Source organism: Balaenoptera musculus, chromosome 8 (genome assembly GCF_009873245.2).
Source record: "Balaenoptera musculus isolate JJ_BM4_2016_0621 chromosome 8, mBalMus1.pri.v3, whole genome shotgun sequence".
Lineage (NCBI taxonomy): Eukaryota > Metazoa > Chordata > Mammalia > Artiodactyla > Balaenopteridae > Balaenoptera > Balaenoptera musculus.
Genome location: NC_045792.1, coordinates 39,169,936 through 39,190,519, shown reverse-complemented (window position 1 = coordinate 39,190,519; position 20,584 = coordinate 39,169,936).

Below are 20,584 nucleotides of genomic sequence, written 5' to 3'. Positions count from 1 at the left end.
CTGACCATTTATATAAGGCTTTATTTCTAGACTCTTAATTCTTTTCCATTGATCTATATGTTTATCCTTATGCCACTACGACAGTCTTTTTTTTTGAATACTTGAATTTTATTTTTTTTATACAGCAGGTTTTTAATAGTTACCTATTTTATACATATTACTGTATATATGTCAATCTCAATCTCCCAATTCATCACAACACCACCACCCTCCAACCGCCACTTTCCCCCTTGGTATCCATACGTTTGTTCTCTGCAACTGTATCTCTATTTCTGCCCTGCAAACTGGTTCATCTGTACCATTTTTCTAGGTTCCACATATATGTGTCAATATACGATATTTGTTTTCCTCTTTCTGACTTACTTCACTCTGTATGACAGTCTCTAGATCCATTAACGTCTCTACAAATGACCCAATTTCATTCCTTTTTATGGCTGAGTAATATTCCATTGTATATACGTAGCACATCTTCTTTATCCATTTGTCTGTCGATGGGGATTTAGGTTGCTTCCATGACCTGGCTATTGTAAATAGTGCTGCAATGAACATTGGGGTGCATGTGTCTTTTTGAATTATGGTTTTCTCTGGGTATATGCCCAGTGGTGGGATTGCTGGGTCATATGGTAATTCTATTTTTAGTTTTTTAAGGAGCCTCCATACTGTTCTCCATAGTGGCTGTATCAATTTACATTCCCACCAACAGTGCAAGAGGGTTCCCTTTTCTCCACACCCTCTCCAGCATTTGTTTGTAGATTTTCTGATGATGCTCATTCTAACTGGTGTGAGGTGATACCTCATTGTAGCTTTGATTTGCATTTTTCTAATAATTAGTGATGTTGAGCAGCTTTTCATGTGCTTCTTGGCCATTTGTATGTCTTCTTTGGAGAAATGTCTATTTAGGTCTTCTGCCCATTTTTGGATTGGGTTGTTTGTTTCTTTAATATTGAGCTGCATGAGCTGTTTATATATTTTGGAGATTAATCCTTTGTCCATTGATTCATTTGCAAATATTTTCTCCCATTCTGAGGGTTGTCTTTTCATCTTATGTTTCCTTTGCTTTCCAAAAGCTTTTAAGTTTCATTAGGTCCCATTTGTTTATTTTTGTTTTTATTTCCATTACTCTAGGAGGTGGATCAAAAAAGATCTTGCTGTGATTTATGTCAAAGAGTGTTCTTCCTATGTTTTCCTCTAAGAGTTTTATAGTGTCCAGTCTTACATTTAGGTCTCTAAACCATTTTGAGTTTATTTTTGTGTATGGTGTTAGGGAGTGTTCTAATTTCATTCTTTTACATGTAGCTGTCCAGTTTTCCCAGCACCACTTATTGAAGAGACTGTGTTTTCTCCATTGTATATCCTTGCCTCCTTTGTCATAGATTAGTTGGCCATAGGTGCGTGGGTTTATCTCTGGGCCTTCTATCCTGTTCCATTGATCTATATTCCTGTTTTTGTACCAGTACCATACTGTCTTGGTTGCTGTAGCTTTATAGTATAGTCTGAAGTCAGGGAGCCTGATTCCTCCAGCTCCATTTTTTCCCCTCAAGACTGCTTGAAGCTATTCGGGGTCTTTTGTGTCTCCATACAAATTTTAAGATTTTTTGTTCTAGTTCTGTAAAAAATGCCATTGGTAATTTGATAGGGATTGCATTGAATCTGTAGATTGCTTTGGGTAGTATGGTCATTTTCACAATATTGATTCTTCCAAACCAAGAACATGGTATATCTCTCCATTTGTTTGTATCGTCTTTAATTTCTTTCATCAGTGTCTTATAGTTTTCTGCATGCAGGTCTTTTGTCTCCCTAGGTAGGTTTATTCCTAGGTATTTTATTCTTTTTGTTGCAATGGTAAATGGGAGTGTTTCCTTAATTACTCTTTCAGATTTTTCATCATTAGTGTATAGGAATGCAAGAGATTTCTGTGCATTAATTTTGTATCCTGCAACTTTACCAAATTCATTGATTAGCTCTAGTAGTTTTCTGGTGGCATCTTTAGGATTCTCTATGTATAGTATCATGTCATCTGCAAACAGTGACAGTTTTGCTTCTTCTTTTCCAATTTGGATTCCTTTTATTTCATTTTCTTCTCTGATTGCTGTGGCTAGGATTTTCTAAACTATGTTGAATAATAGTGGCGAGAGTGGACATCCTTCTCTTGTTCCTGATCTTAGAGGAAATGCTTTCAGTTTTTCACCATTGAGAATGATGTTTGCTGTGGGTTTGTCATAAATGGCCTTTATTCTGTTGAGGTAGGTTCCCTCTATGCCCACTTTCTGGAGAGTTTTCATCATAAACGGGTATTAAATTTTGTCAAAAGCTTTTTCTGCATCTATTGAGATGATCATATGATTTTTCTTCTACATTTTGTTAATATGGTGAATCACATTGATTGATTTGCATATATTGAAGAATCCTTGCATCACTGGGATAAATCCCACTTGGTCATGGTGTATGATCCTTTTAATGTGCTGTTGGTTTTTGTTTGCTGGTATTTTGTTGAGGATTTTTGCATCTATAGTCATTAGTGATATTCTGTAATTTTCTTTTTTTGTTGTGTCTTTGTCTGGTTTTGGTATCAGGGTGATGGTGGCCTCATAGAATGAGTTTGGGAGTGTTCCTTCCTCTGCAATTTTCTGGAAGAGTTTGAGAAGGATAGGTGTTAGCTCCTCTCTAAATGTTTGATAGAATTCACCTGTGAAGCCATCTGGTCCTGGACTTTTGTTTATTGGAAGATTTTTAATCACAGTTTCAATTTCATTACTTCTGATTGGTCTGTTCATATTTTCTATTTCTTCCTGGTTCAGTCTTGGAAGGTTATACCTTTCTAAGAATTTGTCCATTTCTTCCAGGTTGTCCATTTTATTGGCATACATTTGCTTGTAGTAGTCTCCTAGGATGCTTTGTATTTCTGTGGTGTCCGTTGTAACTTCTCCTTTTTCATTTCTAATTTTCTTGATTTGAGTCCTCTCCCTCTTTTTCTTGATGAGTCTGGCTAAAGGTTTATCAATTTTGTTTATCTATCTTCTCAAAGAACCAGCGTTTAGCTTTATTGATCTTTCCTATTGTTTTCTTTGTTTCTGTTTCATTTATTTCTGCTCTGATCTTTATGATTTCTTTCCTTCTACTAACTTTGGGTTTTGTTTGTTCTTCTTTCTCTAGTTCCTTTCAGTCTAAGGTTAGATTGTTTATTTGAAATTTTTCTTATTTCTTGAGGTAGGCTTGTATTGCTATAAACTTCCCTCTTAGAACTGCTTTTGCTGCATCCCATAGGTTTTGGATAGTCGTGTTTTCATTGTCATTTGTCTCTAGGTATTTTTTGATTTCCTCTTTGATTTCTTCAGTGATCTCTTGCTTATTTAGTAACGTATTGTTTAGCCTTCATGTGTTTGTGTTTTGTAAGTTTTTTCCCCTGTAATTGATTTCTAATCTCATAGCACTGTGGTCAGAAAAGATGCTTGATATGATTTCAATTTTCTTAAATTTACTGAGGCTTGATTTGTGACCCAATATGTGACCTATCCTGGAGAATGTTCCATGTGCACTTGAGAAGAAATTGTAATCTGCTGTTTTTGGATGGAATGTCCTATAAATATCAATTAAATCTATCTGGTCTATTGTGTCATTTAAAGCTTGTGTTTCCTTATTAATCTTCTGTTTGGTTGATCTGTCCATTGGTGTGAGGTGTTAAAGTCCCCCACTATTATTGTGTTACTGTCAATTTCCTCTTTTATAGCTGTTAGCAGTTACCTTATGTATTGAGGTGCTCCTATGTTGGGTGCATATATATTTATAATTGTTATATCTTCTTCTTGGATTGATCCCTTGATCATTATGTAGTGTTCTTCCTTGTCTCTTTACATTCGTTATTTTAAAGTCTATTTTATCTGATATGAGTATTGGTACTCCAGCTTTCTTTTGATCTCCATTTGCATGGAATATGTTTTTCCATCCCCTCAGTTTCAGTCTTTATGTGTCCCTAGGACTGAAGTGGGTCTCTTGTAGACAGCATATGTACGAGTCTTGTTTATGTATCCATTCAGCGAGCCTGTGTCTTTTGGTTGGAGCATTTAATCCATTCACGTTTAAGGTAATTATCAATATGTATGGTCCTATTACCAGTTTCTTAATTTTTGGTGGTTTGTTTTTGTAGGTCCTTTTCTTCTCTTGTGTTTCCCACTTAGAGAAGTTCCTTTACCATTTGTTGTAGAGCTGGTTTGGTGGTGCTGAATTCTCTTAGCTTTCGCTTGTCTGTAAAGCTTTTGATTTCTCCATCGAATCTGAATGAGATCCTTGCCGGGTAGTGTAATCTTTGTTGTAGGTTCTTCCCTTTCATCACTTTAAATATATCATGCCACTCCCTTCTGGCTTGCAGAGTTTCTGCTGAAAAACCAGCTGTTAATCTTATGGGAATTCCCTTTTATGTTATTTGTCATTTTTCCCTTGTTGCTTTCAATAAGTTTTCTTTGTCTTTAATTTTTGTCAATTTGATTACTATGTGTCTCGGCACGTTTTTCCTTGGGTTTATCCTGCCTGGGACTCTCTGCACTTCCTGGACTTGGGTGGCTATTTCCTGTCCCATGTTAGGGAAGTTTTCAACTATAATCTCTTCAAATATTTTCTCGGGTCCTTTCTCTCTCTCTTCTCCTTCTGGGACCCCTATACTGCAAATGTTGTTGTGTTTAATGTTGTCCCAGAAAAATGGCAGAAGGTAGTGGAACAAAAGTATGAATACGTTGTTCAATAAAGTTCTCGGTGAAAATGAAAAATGTGTCTTTTATTTTTACTTAAAAACTGAAGGCACTTTTGGCCAGCCCAAATATAATCGACTTCTGTACATTGGTCTTGTCATCTGTGACTTTGCTGAGCTCATTTATTCTGGGGGGTGGGGGTGGGGGGGGTGTGATGAATTGGCGGATTGGGATTGACATATATACACTAATATGTATAAAATAGATAACTAATAAGAACCTGCTGTATAAAAAAATAAAATAAAATTCCAATATTCAAAAACAAAAGACTATGTGGTAGTGGCATAAGGATAAACATATAGATCAATGGAAAAGAATTAAGAGTCTAGAAATAAAGCCTTATATTTATGGTCAGTTGATTTTTCAGCAAAAAGAACCAAGATAATTCAATGGGGTAAAGAACAGTCTTCAACAAATGGTTCTGGGACAATGGGGTATCCACCTGCATGTAAAAGGATGAATCTAGACCCTTACACTATACAAAAATGTTAACTAAGAGTGGATCATAAACCTTATGTAAAACCTGAAACTGTAAAGCTTTTAGAAGAAAAAGTAGGAGAAAATATTTGTGACGTTGAGTCAAGCAAATATTTCTTAGCTATGATGCCAAAAGCACAATCCATAAAAGAGAAAATTTTCTACATAAGGATTATGTTGTCTTTAAATAAAGACAGCTTTTACTTTTTCCTTTCCATTCTGGGTGCACTGTCTTTTTTTTTTTTCTTTCTTACCTGATTGCACTAGCTGGAAACTCCAATACAATGTTAACTTGAAGTAGTGAAAGCAACCATGTTTTCCTTGTGCCTGATCTTATGGAAAATGTTTCAGTCTTTCACCATTAAGCATGATGTTAGCTGTAGGTTTTTTTTGTATATGCTTTTTATCAGGTTAAGGAAGTTCCCATCTATTCCTAATTTGTTGAAAGCTTTTATGATTGGCTGTTAGATTTTGTCAAATGCTTTTTTTTGCATCTGTTGAGGTGATCATGTGGTTTTTGTTCTTTATTAATATAGTATGTTATATAAACTTATTTTTAGGATGAACCAATCTTGCATTCTTGGGACAAATCCTGCTTAATCATAATGTATAATCCTTTCTTACATGCTGTTGGATTTGGTTTACTAACATTTTGTTGAGGATTTTGTGTCTATATTCATAAGCAATAATGGTTTGTAGTTTTCTTGTCATGTCTTATCTGGCTTTGGTATCAGGGCAATTTTTATTTTATTTTATTTTATCTTTTAAATTTTTAAAAAATTTTACTTATTTATTTATTTATTTATTTATTTTTGGCTGTGTTGGGTCTTCGTTGCTGCACGCAGGCTTTCTTTAGTCGCATCGAGCGGGGGCTACTCTTCGTTGCAGCGCGCGGGCTTCTCATTGCGGTGGCTTCTCTTGTTGTGGATCACGGGCTCTAGGCACACAGGCTTCAGTGGTTGTGGCACACGGGCTCAGGAGTTGTGGCACACGGGCTTAGTTGCTCTGCAGCATGTGGGATCTTCCTGGACCAGGGCTCGTACCCGTGTCCCCTGCATTAGCAGGCAGATTCTTAACCACTGCGCCACCAGGGGAGCCCCAATTTTTACTTCATAGAACAAACTGGGAAGTTTCCCTTACTCCTCTATTTTCTGGAAGAGTTTGTAAAGGACTAGCATTATTTCTTCAAATATCTGATGGAGTTCGCTAGTGAAGCTATCTGGGCCTGGGTTTTTCTTTGTGGGAAAATTTTAGTTATTAATTCAATTTTTCTCCTTGTTATAGATCCATTCAGGTTTTCTATTTCTTCTTGAGTCAATTTCGATGATTGGTGACTTTTACATTAAATGTAATCTTTATAATAATCCCTGAAAATAAGAATTAGGCCCATTTTATTTTGAGACTTAAAAGATTGAGTGATTTATCTTAAGGTCAGATATCTGGAAAATGTCCAGTCAGTGGGACTGCAAAGTCCATGCTGCTTCTACCAGGTCACACTGCCTCTAAACAGACATAGGGCTTTTTAAGGTGACCCCCAACCTCCAGAGTCACCACTAAAAACAACCCTTTTTTGTGGATGCCTTAATCTATCCACGTTTGGGGTTTTTTTTAAATCAAAAACTTGTGACTCCCTGCAGTACGAGTTGCTGGCAGCAGGGATGCTACCCACAGCCCAGGGTTCTCCCTTCTTTAAAGCCCCATCGAGAATCACTGCCTTAGGAGTCCCACCCAGCATGATACAGGTAAACCCTCTTGGGAAGGCACCCAATGGCAGAGGCTGCACTTAACAGTTTAAAGTGACACACCTTTCTCCCCTGCCTGCCAAGGAGGGGAAAAACAAAATATGCCCAAGGACATAAGTGGTTAGACTGAACCACACTTGTTTTGACAATGACAGTTGACAACTGATAATCAAGACCTCTTCTAGATTAAGAGAAGCCTGATGTGTGACTTCCTAAATTTTGTTTACTCACACAGAAATGATATGGTTGCTCCCTTAACAGGAAGAACCATCAGTGATAAAATTTATTTGGCTCTGTGTGCGTCACATAAAATAAAGAACTAAGCTTCTCACTTATCGGGTCAACATGTCTTTTATCAGGTATGGTGAACCGCCTAAAAGATTATTATATAAGATGAGGCCAAAGGGCCCATACTAAGTAGATGCTATGCTGTACTTGAGGTGTGCATAACAGATCTATATCAGAAAATTTTATACATTAAACTGACAAAATAGGAAAGAACTGAGCTAACATTCTTCCCATTTTGGTATGATTTCTTTTTTGTTTGTTTGTTTCTGAAAACAAGAACAGCTTTGAAATTCCTCATTTTCATCAGCTTGAGGAAAATCTTCCAAAAGTCAGTACTGTTTCAGTTCAAACCATTTCCAATCCCAAACATATCTCTCAGCTGAGATAAATTGTTTCATGAGTCACTCCCAAGTGACTTTGATGGATAAAATTATGAGTAACCAAATTAAAACAGCTCTTTGGCTTCATTTGCTGCATAAAAAGTTTAGCTTATAACCAAAGGTTTTTATATTAACAAGAGTTGCACCCAAGAATTTTGGGAGAATAAATATATACATATATATGTAAATGTATATATATATGTATACACACACGTGTGTATATGTACATATACATGTATGTATATGTAAGCAACGTATACACATACATACTTACATATACACACACAATGCTCTGAAAATAATCATCAATAAAATAATAAATAAAGAGAGGGAGGAAACTTTTGAAGTTGATAGATAAGTTAATGGCATAGATGATTTCACAGATGTATATTTATCTCTAAACTCATCAAGTTGTATACATTAAATATGTACAGCTTTTTAATATGTCAATTATATCTCAATACAGTAGTTTACAAAAACAAGCATGAATCAAGAACAGTCTAAGTGGGACTTCCCTGGTGGCACAGTGGTTAAGAATCTGCCTGCCAATGCAGGGGACAGGGGTTTGAGCCCTTGTCTGGGAAGATCCCGCATGCCACTGAGCAATTAAGCCCGTGTGCCACAACTACTGGGCCTGCGCTCTAGAGCCTGCAGGCCCCAAGTACTGAGCCCGCGTGCCACAATTACTGAAGCCCGCGTGCCTAGGGCCCGTGCTCCACAACAAGAGAAGCCACCACAATGAGAAGCCCATGCACCACAACAACGAGTAGCCCCTGCTCGCCACAACTAGAGAAAGCCTGCATGTAGCAACGAAGACCCAATGCAGCCAAAATGAATAAATAAATTAATTAATTAATAAATTAAAAAAACAGTCTCAGGGCTTCCCTGGTGGCGCAGTGGTTAAGAATCCGCCTGCCAATGCAGGGGACATGGGTTCGAGCCCTGGCCCGGGAAGATCCCACGTGCCGCGGAGCAACTAAGCCCGTGCGCCACAACTACTGAGCCTGCGCTCTAGAGCCTGCGAGCCACAACTACTGAAGCCCATGCGCCTACAGCCCATGCTCCGCAACAAGAGAAGCCACTGCAATGAGAAGCCTGCGCACCACAATGAAGAGTAGCCCCCACTCACTGCAACTGGAGAAAGCCCGCGCACTGCAACAAAGACCCAACGCAGCCAAAAATAAATAAAAATAAAATAAATTAATTTAAAAAAAAAGTCTCAGAGCTTAGAAAACAAAAACTTAGACACTACTTGAATATTAAAAATATGAGTACTTAAGGAAATAAAGGATTTAATGGCCAAACATAATAGCTTCATTTTGGAGAAAATGCATTTATTTAATTGAAGACACTATGCTAGATGTATAAGGCACTCCAAATTTTGCGTCTATTATTTAAGCCACCCAGTTTGTAGTACTTTGTTACAGGAGCCCAGGCAAACTAATCCACTTACATATCCCAGACTTGGAGCTGAAAAAGCTGACAATCTTGAAAGAGCAATGGGCCCAAACAAAAAAGCCCCCGCAGAGCCTGCTCTCTCTAGACAAAAGACAAGGAAAGGGGCAGCAGAGCAAGGCAGAAAACGTCTAGACAACAACCACTCTAATTCAGCCAAACACCACAGAGCAAACTGGAGACCCTCTCCCACCACACCAGCAAAGGTAGGCGGAGCGCCTAGATTTCCACCCTCAACCCAAATCCCCCACCGAAGTGATGTCAAGAAGGCTAAGTAGGGCAGCAGAACAGTAGCACTTTCATCCCCGCCAGCAGGTAAGGAGCCATCACCTCAGCAGTACCAGTGGAGACTAATGTGGGGAGCTCCCAGGAGGCAGTAACAAAGCATCCCTACCCTTCTCCACTAGGGGGCATCAGTGAGGTCTAGTGGAGAGTCAGGATATTAACCACAGCTGGGTGGTAATGAGGCCACCCTCCTACGCCCCACAGTGAGACTGGAGTCCATGTCAGAAGCAGTAATGAGGAACCCCTGCCCCTCTCAGCCAGGGTGGTATCAGTAACAGACTACCGGGGGGGCCAGAACTCCCACCCATCCAGCAGTAATGAGGAGCCCCTCTCCCCAGGTGTCAACAGAAGCTGAGTCAAGAACTGGGGTTTCTACTACCATCTGACAGGAATGATGCTGCACCCCATCTGTGCTCTAACATTGTCAGAATAGGCCCACTAAAACACAAGATTTAATTAAGATCCAGAATCTCATTATATAATGCCCCAAACATCCAGGTTTCAGTCAACTGTCATACCAAGAACCAGAAAGATCTCAACTTGAATGAGAAAAGACAGTCAATGAGGGACAACACCGAGATGACACAGATGTTAGAATGAGCCAACAAAGATTTCAAGCAGCCATCATAAAATGATTCAGCAAGCAATCAGAAACGTAACAGGAAAAAATGAAAATAAGGAGTTTCAGCAGAGAAATAGAAGATGTAAAGTAAAACCAAATGGAAATCTTAGAACTGAAAAATACGATATCAAATAAAAACTCAGCGGAGGGGCTCAAGCAGAATGGAGGAGATGGAAGAAACAATCAGTGAACAATAGAAATTACCCAACCTGAACAACGTGGAGAAAACAGAATGAAAATTAAAATCAACAGACTCTCAGGAACATGTGAAACTATAACAAGGGACCCAACAATTGTGTCATTGGAGTTTTGGAAGGAGAGGAGAGATAGGGCAGGGCTAAAATGTACTCAAAGAAATCATCCCTGAAAACTTCCCAAGAGGCTGAGCAAACCCCAAACAGGATAAACCCAAGGAAATCCACATTGTGACATACAGGTGTCTCCTGCTTTTCGAAAGTTTGCTTTAAACCACTTTGTTTCTACAAAAGACCTATGCTAGTACCTCTTTTCACTCACTAAAAGAAATCTGAAGAAAATTTTTGCTTTTATGAAAAAAGGAATTGTTTCTTTGCTTTACACCATTTCGGCTTACAAAAGGCTTCATAGGAATGCTCTACTTTCAGGTAACAGGGGAAGCCTATAATATAGTCAAACTTCTGAAAACAAAACAAAACAATCTTGGAAGCAGCAAGAGAGAAACAACACCTCAGCTATAAAGAGAAAACAATTTTAATTAAAGCAAATTTCTAATCAGAAACCATGGAGACCAGAAGTAACTGGCACAATATTTTTGAGGGCTGAAAGAAAAGAACTATTAACCTAGTATCTTACACACAGTGAAAAATCCTTCAGGAATGAAGGCGAAGCCAAGACACTCTCAGCTGAAGGAAAACCAAGAGAATTTGTCATGCTTTATACAATAATTAACTTTTTTGGTAATTAAAAAATTATAAAATTAATTATACAAAACTGGATCATGGACTTAAATGTAAAACTATAAAAGTTTTAGAACAAAACATACAAGAAAAGCTATGAGACCTAGGGCTAGGCAAAGAGTTCTTAGATATAAAGGAAAAGCACATTCCAAAAAAGGGAAAATTGATAAATTGGAAGTCATCAAAATTTAAAACTTTTGCTCTGCTAAAGGCCCTATTAAAAGAATGAAAAAAGCTACCACCAGGAGAAAATATTTGCAAACCACATATCCGAAAAAGAGCTAGCATCTGAATGTATACAAATCTCTCAAAGCTCAACAGCAAAAAAACAAATAAATAATCCAATTAGAATATGGGTAAAAGATATGAAGACACATTTCACTGAAGAGAATATACAGGTTACAAATAAGCACATAAAAAGATGTTCAACATGATTAGTCGTTAGGGAAATGCAAATTAAAACCACAGTAAGATATCACTACAGATCTATCAGAATAGCTAAAATTTTAAAATAGTGACAACACGAAATGCTGGCAAGAACACAGAGAAATTGGACTGTATTGCTGGTAGGAATGTAAAGTGGTACCGCCACAACTCTAAAAAACCGTTTGGCAGCTACCATATGACCCAGCAATTGCACTCCTTGCCATTTATCCCAGAGAAGTAAAGACTTATGTTCACACACAAAAAGCTATACATGAATGTTCATAGTAGCCTTATTCATAACAGCCCCAAACTGGAAACAACACAGATGTCCTTCAACAGGTGAATAGTTTAACGGGGGGGGGGGGGGGTGGTACAGGGTACATCCTTATCATGAAGTAACCACACAGCAATTAAATAAATAAAAAAAACTGATTTATATAAAACCTAGAGGACTCTCCAGAGAATTATGCTGGGCAAAAAAGTCAATCCTAAATGGCTACATTTTGTTATATAACAAATGTATACATAACAAAGCCACAGAAATGGAGACCAGGTTAGTGGTTACCATGGGACGATGGAGGGAGTGGGGCAAGAGGGAAGTCGGTGTAGCTATAAAAGGGGAACAGAGCATCCCTGTGGCCTCTGTTGACTGTGCCGGTGTCAATATCCTGGTTGTACTAGGTCATTGTACTACAGGTTTGAAGAAGTTAATATTGGGAAGAACTAGGTAGAGGGAACATAGGATCGCTCTGTATTACTTTTTACAACTGCATTTGAATCTACAATTATCTCAAAATAAAAGGCTTAATTTCTTTTAAAGTAACTATTCTTAGCTCTCCATCTGTTCAAAAACAGGTGGTAGGCTGAATTTGGCCCACAGGCTGTAGTAGTTTATAGAGCTTAATGCAAACAACAAGAAACACTACATGTTCATTCAATGCTGTCTTAGATGCTAAAACTTTATAGAGAAATCTAGACGCAATCAGAGGTCTTAAAATGTGTTTACAGTAGTTAGTTCTTATATTTATTGCAGTGGTTTCCTAGGTGGCAAGTGTCCATTCCCTAAGCTAACTTGGAAAGGGATAAGAGCAGTGGGTATGTAACCCCCTCTGGATTTGGAATCTTCAAAATCCTCTTTCTCTTATTGTTGCTCTCATATCAGCATTGTGAGCCCATCTTCTCCAGTTATACGCCACCCCTATTTTCCTACATTCTGGATTTTCACTGCATCATGGACGCTATTTGTTTGTTTTATTCAACTCTGTGGTGGTCCATGTAAATATGATTGCTCTTTGAAGAGGAGTTCTGTTTGAATTGCATGGACTGGTATTAACTTTCTCAGTCTTTCCGTTAACAATCTCAGTTGTGTCCACTGTGCAGCACACACAAAAAATTTAACACCATATTTAAAGCATCCGTATTCACATTCATGTTAGGAAATCTTTGATCCAATACAGCAGTCATCACCCAGCCATTCGGTGTGGTCTCTGTTTCCGCTGCATTGCTTTGTAATTGTTTATTTTGGCCTCTTAAAAATTGTATTGTGATCCTTAGCTGTCTGATTGTATTTAAGGGTGGGGCACTAAAAAGCTCTGTGTCCATGGGTGAGGCTTGGTGGAGCTTACTGAAGCCCAGGGCTCTACTGAAGGCTAATCCAAATAGATTGCTTCTTTGGGGAGCCCACAACATTAGTCCTTAGGTCTTTTCTCCTGGGTCTATTAAATTACCTGGAGAAGATACTTTTCTGTCTGAAGGTTATGATCCTCCATTCTGGGGGCTAGATGTGGAAAAAAAGGCTTCTTACTTTCTCTTCATCCTGGGAATTTAGTTCCTTTTCCTTCACTGTTGTTTTATCATCAGGAGCGCGCATGGGTTTGACTCGCCTTCATTAACCAGAGGTCTTTATTTAAATAATCATAGTCTGAGCCAACACATGAGGAATTAAAGTGGTTGTAAGGGTTTAACATGACATCTGGGTTTGTCATCATTCTTGTTCCCCAGCCCCATGGTTACTTTAAGCACGTGGACTCAAATTACCACTCTGGATGTAGCTGAAATTAGTTCTTATCATAACTGGAGGTGGTTAGACAAGAAGGCAGGAGGTCAAATCCCAAGCCTAACTTGAAGGAGGAAGTATTTGGATGTGGAATCTTCTTCAAAATCCTTTCTCCTGCTTTTTATTTTGTTTTGTTAATACAAGCATTTGGGGCCCATCCTCTCCAGTTGTAGGCTCTCCTAATCCTAGATACCTAATCAGAATCTATCAGGGTGATACAGGAAGAAGTAGGCGATTAAACCAGTCATATCTATAGAGCTTTCAGCTCTAAGGTTCTGAAATTCAAACAGTTTTTTGTGGGGCAGTCTGGAAACCTAACCATGAAATATGCACCTTTATTGCTATGTGGAAATGCACTGTGAGTTTCATGTAGCAAATTTACACATCAGCAATAGGCTAAATGTCAGCCTGGGGTAGATACTCCCTTGGGGGAGAGCACCAGAGGCGGGTAGACTCACAGTGATGGGCAAGAACAGCTAAGCAGAGAGTTCCTGGGCGCTGTTCAGAAATGGGTCAACCTCAGCTGTGGGCCTATCAGGATGGGCCTATCACACTACCCACTGAAATAAAGGGAAAGTTAGAATGTGACCTAACACAATTAGTACATTTCCTCAAGGTCATGGCTCACCTTGGACGTTTGCATGAGAGGATCAGGAACTGGGAAGAACCGTGTGTGTTATCTGTTCTGCTTGACATTTTGCTGAGTTGACACAGTATCTAGGTATGCATTTATATATATAAAGCAAGGATTTACAGCATGTTATTTTTTTTTTTAAGTTTTGCCAACTTGATAGGTAAAATGATACTCTTTTGATATCTGAACAGAAATAACTTTGGTTATAAAGTTGTGCTTTATTTCCCCCATGAGCTTATTGACCATTTATATTTTTCTTTTGTGCACTGTTCTTTCAGTTACTCAAAAATATTTATCGGTCACCTCTGTTAGTTCCTGGGATAAAGGGTTAACAAGACAGACAATTTCCCTTTTCATCTCACAGAGCTCATCATTTAGAGGAAGTAGACAAACATAAGTAACATAATTTTTGTAAATATTTCTGGAACTTGAAAAGACATAGCCTCTATCTTTAGGACAGAATTTGATATATATGAGTCAGGTCTATTTTATTATGTCGTTTAGGTCTTATAAACCCTTATCTTTTACTTACTTGCTCTGTCATGGGCTGAAAATGGGGAACTAAAGTCTCCATTTACTAATAGGTTTCTATTGCTCTTTGTAGTTCCTGTATTTTTGTTGAGAAAAATGTGATTTTTATACATATCCATAATTTTTAGATCTTCATCGTGAATTATATACTTTATCATCATGTGTCCTTTCTCCCTCTTATATTTTGTTCCCATTCAACTTTAACAGTGAGGCTGTGAACACTGCTTCCTTCTTCTCTGACAGTGTCATTTTTTCATGTTTACAGATATAAGTATTTAAAGCTGTGAATGTTCCTCTCAGCACTCCTTTAATGGTATTGTTATTTTCCACATGTATCACTGACATACATTTTGCCCATCCTTTTACTTTCAACTGTTCTGAATCACTTCAAGGTGTATCTTTTTTTATATAGCATATACTTGGGTTTTCCTTATAATCCAATTTGAGCCTTTTTCTTTAAGTATATCTGGACCATTTACATTTACAGATAGGATGGCTGTTTGGTCTTGTTTCTGTCATCATGTTTTACATTACACAAACGATTTCCACTGATGCTTTAAAATAACTTCCAATATATGGCTTGTTTCTCCTTTGCTCATGTATGTGTTCTGATCATTCAAAAAATTTTTATGTTGTCTTACCTTTCAGTGGCTACCTTATTTATGAACCCTCTATTTCTTAGCTTCTATCTACTGACACCATATATAAAAAATAAAATAATAGTATGCTTTTACTTCCTCATACTCTCCCCTCCACTAAATTAGCTGATTATTTCTATTTATTCTTTCAGTACTTACCTTTATACTTTAAAGTATATTACTGGATTTCCCTGGTGGCGCAGTGGTTAAGAATCCGCCTGCCAATGCTGGGGACACAGGTTCGAGCCCTGGTCCAGGAAGATGCCACATGCTGCAGAGCAACTAAGCCCGTGCGCCACAACTACTGAGCCTGCACTCTAGAGCCCGCGAGCCACAACTACTGAGCCTGCGTGCCACAACTACGGAAGCCCACATGCCTAGAGCCTGTGTTCCACAACAAGAGAAGCCACCGCAATGAGAAGCCTGCTCACCCCCACTCGCTGCAACTAGAGAAAGCCCATGTGCAGCAATGAAGAAACAATGCAGACAAAAACAAACAAATAAATAAATTTATAAAGTATATTATGAACTTTTTTACTCCTAATAATAAAAGAGTAAGAAATCAGAATACTTAAGCCAGCTCTTACCTTCTCCTCTTACTTCCAACTTTTGTAACTGTAACTTCCACCGTGGATCCTGTCTTCATCCTATAGCAAATTCTTTTGCTGTGATTTCTCATTTACCACTTGTTATCCTCTTGCAGTTTTTTCATAAAATGCTCATAAGAAATATAGTCCTTATTTTTCCCATGTTTATAAACGTCGATGTATTACACTCAAACATAAGTGGCAGTTTGATATATTCCCTCACTAGAGTATACACTACACAGGCAGGAACGTGTGTCTGTTTTGCTCACTGGTGTATCTCCAACGCCAAGAACAGTAGCTGGCACATAGTTGCACTATAAATATTTGTTAAATGAACAATATACAAAGGAAAATTACAAAAAAGGTTTTGGGTTGGGCTTTTTCCTTCTGAGAATTTTGTCAGCATGGCTTTTCTAGTGCCAAATGCTGAAAGAGAAGTTTGAGGCCTCTCTGATTTCTACCCCGGTACAATTTATTTTTGGTTTTCAGCAATTTGACCTTGAGGTGCCTAAGTGTCATTTTCTTTGTGTTTACTCTTACTTGAAATTGTTATACATCTTCAATCTATGGGTTTATATTTTTCATCGAAAAATTCGAAAATGTTTAAGCTAGTTTTTATTTCTGTACCATGTGTGCTCTTAAAAAAATCTTTATTCTCTCTTGAGTGAAAAGATCTATATTTAGCTACTAGATCAAGTTCATTAATTTTATAATTCAAATCTATATCTTTGCTCTTTTCAGCTTTGATCTATCCATTTCTGCAAGGTATATCTTAAAATCTTCAACTAAAACTGTTAATGTCTTTCTAGTCTATTGATAGTCACTTGCTTTATATATTTTGAGGCTATATTGTTAGCAACATACATATCCATGATAAAATATCATTTGTTACTACTAATATATGACATCCTTTGCCCCTTATGGCATATTCATCTTATAACGGTTCTGCTAATGTTAAAATTGCTGCCATGGTTTTTGTTCAATCTGCCTGACATATATTTTTTCCATCTTTTTAATTTTCAATCTTTAGTATACTTTTGCTTTAAATATATCTTTTGTAGATATTGCTACATCTTTTAAAACCCAATCTGGGAGGATTGTGTGAGGCAGGGAATTTCAGTGTCTCTGGAGAATGTGGGTGGATGAACTAAATGGGAAGACTTTCAATGAACCAGTAATGCAGTAAGAGGCAGAAGTAACTCCAGGTGGAGGGGCTTGCAGGAGGAGTTCATCGTGGGCTTTCTTAATTTATTCCAATCCAAACAAGCTGATGCCTTGGGAGTTGGGCCTTATCCCAAAAAAGTTCACTGTGCTTTCTGAAAGAGTGGCTGTGATCCGTGTGGCCAGCTGTGCTTTGTTTCAATTGGAAAAGGAACAGTCACAGGTTGGAGAAGTTTCCTTCCTGGGAGGGTTCAAAGAGACAACCTTCATGCAACGATGAGGAAGTGAACAAAGGAAGGAGAGAGACCCTTAACCGTGGCATCACTGAGCACCCAAAGCTCACTCTGGTCTACCTTCCTGAAGTTATTACTCAACAGCTCAAGAGATTAAAAGCTTTTTGAAAAGACTGGCTCCTTTCCACAGAACTGGAGGGCGGGGAGATAATACAGATGACGCAACGGACATACTCTGAAGTCAGAAACATTCGCCTTGTAGAGTAATGAGAAAATACTCAGAACAGAAGAGGACAGCCTGGTTACTGCACGACACAGACGCATAAGGAAAAATTAAGCCTGACACAGCGGGTGAGGCAGAACGTATGTGCACAACTGCTCTTCCCTGATCTCTGAAGCACGGGGGCAGGTGGGACAGGCCTCCGAGGATGTGCAAGCCCCTACCCAATCCTAGTACAGATGTTCTGGAAGGGCTGAGGAAGGTACTCATATATTTCCTTGATCCAAAGATTCTGTATCTGATTTTTAATGCTTAAGCAAGTCCGTGGCAAATGTTGTCGAGCACAGGGGTCCCCAACCCCCGGGCCTCAGACCGCTACCGGTCCGCGGCCTGTTAGGAACCGGGCCGCACAGCAGGAGGTGAGCGGCAGGTGAGCGAGCGAAGCTTCACCTGCCGCTCCCCATCGCTCGCATTACCCCCTGAACCATCCCCCCACCTCCCCAGTCCACGGAAAAATTGTCTTCCACGAAACCAGTCCCTGGTGCCAAAAAGGTTGGGGACCGCTGTTGTAGAGAACACAGAATTAAAGGTGGTTCCCGAAAAAAAATTGCATTCAAAGTAAGGCAGACATCTTCAGGTGACAGAGCATGTGGGGCATTTTCAACACGGAGCTATAAAAGATAAATATATTCATGTATATGCACACACACAAATACATACACACACATATATGTGATGGCAGACTTCCAAAACGAAATCCAAGAGCCATAATTGATTTCCTTCTTTTTCTACCTCTAGCAAGTAAATAATGATGTAAGATCCTTTTGGGGAAAAGGGCAGGACAATCATCTCTTTAATCTTCCTAAACAAACCTGAGGCAGGTGTTAAAAACCATCTCCAATTTACAGATGAGTCTGGCTACAGGTTTCCTTCCTGTTACCTCATGAAGGACGCAGGAAGGAAAGACGGGCGTGTGCTGCTCTGCCTTTGAACCGACTGAGAAGGAGTTAAAGCTGGTGGCTTTAGAACCAGCAGATACACAAATACATCTTGGTATGATTCTCTTAAAACACAACAAGTGACGCCTTTCAAACCAATGACAATGGTTTCTATTCCTGTTTCTAATCTGATTCCTCTTTTGGAATTTGCTCTTCGAGAAATGTTAGGCTTTGAAATGAGGACTCCGAAAGCCAAGAGCCCCAGATCCTGCTGCAGAACCCCAGCATGACTTTCTGTGAAACTCCTAATAAATCTCTCGGTTTTGCCTTGAAGCCACTGAATAACTGAGCATAATTTGGAAGCTGGTGTCTCAAATCATTACCCGGTGCCTCCACATGAGAGTACCATTTACCCTGAGAATTGTTCAATTCCACCCAGCAAGTCCACAGTAAATTGGCACCTCGTTCCTGCCAGGAGGGGGCTCACATCAAAGTTGTGTTAACTTTCAGAAGTCCATTTTCAGCCTGCTTTCACCAAGCCTGCCTGGTAATTGCCTTCACCTGAAAATCCAGTGCAACTCCACCAGGCCTTCCCTATGGACAACAAAAAGAAAAACAGTGGGTGAAAATAAGGGCCAGAAGCACCTCAAGGATCTATCATCCAGTGTGAGGTCTTGTGTCAGTCTGGCAAGTGACGCCCTGGGAGGCTGGCCTTCATGCCTGTCCTGTGAGGTTTGAACGCACTGACAAACAGGGAATGGCTATTTATTGAGCATCTACAATGTCCTAGGAACAAGGTCACGCCCCTTTTTTATTTCCATTTATCCTCCCAACATCCTCTACATAGTGAAAGTGAACCTTACCTGACAGATGTGGGGCAACTACAGCTCAGGTCACGGGACCTGACTGAGGTCATCTGGTTAGAAAGTGGCAGGGTGAAGATTCACACACGTCTCTGCTTCCCAAACCCCATGCTCTTTTCACATCACACCCGAAACGTCCTAAGCACGAGTACTGAGATGCTTTTATAAGGAGCCCACGAAACAGGTATTTCTCCTTGATTGCTACAGGGTGAGAGATTGAGCAGGGTGTCAGACACTCAGCGGGTAAAGCTAAATCACGGCCTGTTGGTCCAAAGATGGCGTCTAAGGTTGTTCATGGCAGCTGTGGGCAAGTGAGGGCTGTTCACACACCTGGGCAGGAAAGCTTACTTTAGGCTGGGAGAGTGGAGAGGGGGAAATCAGTGTTTATTAAGAGGTAACCGGTCTTCATAATGAAGAGCACGGACTCTGGAGCCAGACTGCCTGGGTTTAAATCCCATCTCCTGTTCTGCTGCAGAATAATCCGGTGTGCGTGTGCACAGGAAGGTGTCTGGGTGTGAGGGGCAGTGGAGATGGGTGAGCAAGGGTGGCCATGTGCTGCGGTTTGCCGAAGCTGGTCGAGGTGTACGTGAGGTATATCGAATTACTGTTCTATTTTTGTGTATGTGCTAAACTTCCCATAACAAAAGCATTAAGATAAACAAACCTGGGTTCCTCCGCTGACTAGCGGTATACCATCAACAAGTCCTTTGGCCCACCTCAGTTTCCTCAGCGGTAAAACTGAGCACTAACAGTACCTACTCCTAGGGCTATATGAGAAATAAATGAGTTAATACATGGAAAATATGTGCATGTATACATTACCTGTATTACAGGTATACATGTCAAATGCTAGAAATTACTATAGAGTAACTACTACGTCCCAGGTGCTAGACTTGGCATCACAAATGTATTATTTCAATTGATTTCTCCCAACAATCCTATGAGGCAAGATAGCCTCCATTTTCACAGGAGGAAGTGGACTCAAAGGGGTTCTGGCAGCAAATCCTGCATAAAAAGTCAGGTTGGTTCTAAAAGCCTTGTTTCCCCTAGAGGCCCACTTCCCTAAAAGTGCCTGGACCGCCTATTACAGATGGGGAAACTGAGCTCCGGGGGTTTGGGAGATCCACAGCTCTGAGGGGTAGGCTGGGAACTGAACACAGATGAGGCCAGGACCCAGCACAGCCTGGGCTCTTGCTTCTGGGGCGGACAGGCTGTCCTTGGGGAGGGAGGGGGCGGAGCTCTGCATTTCGTGGCTAAGTGGCCGTCGTGAAGAGCAGGGATGGCGCAGAAGCCCCGCCCCCTCCTCCACCCCAATGAGCCGTCCTGGGGGCAACAGGCTCCAGGCTTTCTCAGACCAGCAAGCGCTAAAGC